Below are 3,633 nucleotides of genomic sequence, written 5' to 3'. Positions count from 1 at the left end.
AGAAAGATAAGTATCACATGATCTCCCTTATATGTGGAATCTAATGAACAAAATAAATGGATGAACAAATAGGTCCAGAGACATGGAAGCATGAAACAGACTGACGGATCTCAGAGAAAAAGGGGGGTGGGTGAGAAGAGATTAACCAAAGAACATATATGCATAGTCCATGGGCACAGACAATAGTGCAGTGAAGGCCTGGGCTTGGGCAAGAGCTGGGCAGAGGGAGGCAGAGTGAGGAAAATGGGAGACATCTGTAATATCCACAACAATAAAAATAAATTTAAAAATTATATAGGTTTTAAGTGTACAATTCTATGATACATCATCTATGTATTGCATTGTGTACTCACCACCCAAAGTCAAATCTTCAGTCACCATATATTTGATCCCATTTACCCTTTACTATCCCCCATCCCCGTTCTCTCTGGTAACCACCATACTGCTATCTGTGTCTATGAATGAGCTTTTTTTGGTTATTTTTCTTCTTTGTTCGTTTATTACTTTCAGTTTTATATCCTGCATATGAGTGAATTTTATGGTTGTTAACTTCGTCTGACTTATTTCACTTAGCATGATATTCTCAACATCCATCCATGTTGTCACAAAGGCAGTATTAAATCCTTTCTTATGACTAAGTAGTATTCCATTGTACGTATGTACCATATCTTCTTTATCCAATCATCTATAGAAGGGCACTTCAGTTGTTTCCATGTCTTGACAACTGTACATAATTCTGCAATGAACATAGGGATGCACATATGGTGTGAATAAATGTTTTCAAGTTTTCTAGGTAGATATATAAAAGAGGGGTTTCTGGGTTATATGATAATTCTTTTCTTAATTTTTTGAGGAGCCTCCATACTGTTTTTCATTGTGGCCATACCGGTTTACATTCCCACCAGCAATGAGGGTTCCTTTTTCTCCACAACCTCTCCAATACCTGTTATTACTTTTATTATTGATAATAGCCATTCTAAAAGGTGTGAGGTGATATCTCATTGTAGTTTTGCTTTGCATTTCCTTAATAGCTAGTGAAGTTGAGCATCTTTTCATATATCTGTTGGCCATTTATATGTCTTCTTGGGAGAAGTGTCCATTCAGGTCTTCTGCCCATTTTTAAATTGGATTGTTTGGTGTTAAATGAGTTCTGTATGGATATTGAACACTTGTCAGAGCTGTTGTTTGCAAATATATTCTCTCAGTTTCTTGGTTGCCTTTTTGTTCAGTTGGTGGTTTATTTGGCTGTGCAGAAGCTTTTTAGTTTGATATAGTCCCATTCATTTATTTTTGCCTTTACTCCTCTTGCCTTCCATAAAATCCTCTCTAAGACCAAGATCCATAAGTTTAGTACCTATGTTTCCTTCTATGAAAATTGTCATTTCAGATCTTATACCAGTATTTAGATCTTACTTCCATTTTGAGTTAGCTTTTGTATATGGGGGCAAACAGTAATCTATTCTTTGCAGGTGGCTTCCCAATTTTCCCAGTACCATTTATTGAAGAGGATTTTGTTCTCCAATGTATGTTTTTGGCTCCTTTTTTGAAAATTATTTGTCCATGTACATGTGGATTTATTTCTGGACTCTCATTTCTGTTCCATTGATCTGTGTGTTTGTTTTTTTACCAATACCTTGCTGTTCTGTTTATTGTTGCTTTGTAGTATAATTTGAAATCAGAGTGTGTGACACCTCTGGCTGTGTTCTTTTATCTCAGAATTGCTTTAGCTATTCAAGGTCTTTTGTGGTTTAATATAAATCTGATTATTTTTAAAATCTATTTATTTAAAAATATTATTGGGACTTTGATGGGAATTGCAGTAAATCTGTATATTGCTTTAGATCATATGTTCATTTTAACTATGTTGATCCTTCTACTCCATGAACATGAAATATCTTTTTATTTCTTTGTATCCTTTTTCAATCTCTTTTAATAATGCAGTATAGTTTTAAATATATAGGTCCTTTATTTGTTAAGTTTATCCCTAGGTATTCCCTTTGTTGCTATTGCTAAATAAATTATTTTTTTTCCATTTCTTGTTTTTGAATTTTCATTGTTAAGATATAGGAAGCGAATGGATTTTTGTATCATACAACTTTACTGTATTTGTTTAGAGTTTATAATATTTTTGGTGGCGTCTTTAGGAATTTTTCTATATAAAGAATCATGTTATCTGCAAAAAGTAACAATTTTGCTTCTTCATTCCCAATTTGGATGTATTTTATTTCTTCCTCTTGCCTTATTGTTCTGGCTAGGACTTCCGATTTTTTAAAGTTGTCTTTTCATAGGAATAATTATGCTATTTTTATACTTTTAACATTTTCATGTCTTCTACAATTAGAATATATGTGTTTTATAAAGTTTTGTATACATGATTAAATTATGAAAGTAAATTAAAAGGCAATGCATTAACTATCTTTCTATTAAAAAATAAGCTAATTAAACAACTTTCAGAATTTCTTTACTCTCTGTTACCATTGTCTCCTAGAAGAATGGGACCAAAGAGATTGAAGTTGATCATTATTTGCAAAGATTTTCCCAATCTCATTGATTATAAACATGCATTTCATATGTGCAAAGGCAAAAGATTCCACCATGTTATTCTAATAGTTTGAATTGGGTATTTGGAGAATGTGATGCATCTATATGTCATGTCTGAATGATAAAGTGCCACATCTCAGTTGGAATCACAGCTAATTTTATAAAAATTAAATGAGCTTTTTCTCCTAGAACTTTAGTGAACATTAGAGATGGCTATTAAAAAACCTAATTATAAATGTATGTTCCCTACTCTCCTTTGTATGCTGTGTATCCACAAGAATAAGTGTATCATTGACACATACTGCAGCTTACCAAATGCCTGGCACAGAGGATGGTATTTTTAAGATCGTTGGTTGCACCCATAGGAAATGTTGATGAAATGTGACCAATCAACCAGATTGTTATGTAAAGTAAACCTGATGCTCTGGATAGGTGGCTTGGTTGGTGGTGGCATTGTCCCATTCACCAAATGGTTGCAGGTTCAATTCCTGATAGGGCACATACTTAGATAGCAAGTTAGATCCCATGTTGGGATGCATACAGGAGGCAACAGATAGATATTTCTTTCTCATATCAATGTTTCTCTCATCAATAAACATATCCTTGGGTGAGGATTAAAAAAGTAGATCTGACAATTCTGGCCAGGACTTATCACACCCTTATCCATTGGCTGACATTCTCTTCTTTGCCCAATTTGGTTTAGAAATTTCCTATAGTATTATCCTTATATCTGACCTGCTTCAAACTCTATTTTTCCTTCTCAAGATGTTTTGTCATCCTACCCATACTCTCCTAGCATCTATACTTTCTCTGCTCTTGCATTTATATATCTTTATTTTTGTCTTAGAATTCACAAATAAGAACAACCTTGCACTTTGAAACAGATTGAGAGAAAATACAGCCTCAGCAAATTAGTATGTAATTTCCTTCTTATAGAAACATGTGTTAATTTTCTAGACAGATATTCGATTACAGTAATAAGAGATTGTAATGCCAAATAAGAAGTTGTATCTACAGGGTTTTTATTTTTGTTTTTTGAGAATTTTAGTATTCTGGGATTACTTTACGAAGTATATTTCTTCTAAAAAGGTG

The sequence above is a fragment of the Myotis brandtii genome, unplaced genomic scaffold (assembly GCF_000412655.1).
Source record: "Myotis brandtii unplaced genomic scaffold, ASM41265v1 scaffold526, whole genome shotgun sequence".
In the NCBI taxonomy this organism is placed as follows: Eukaryota; Metazoa; Chordata; class Mammalia; order Chiroptera; family Vespertilionidae; genus Myotis; species Myotis brandtii.
This window is presented reverse-complemented; position numbering follows the sequence as displayed.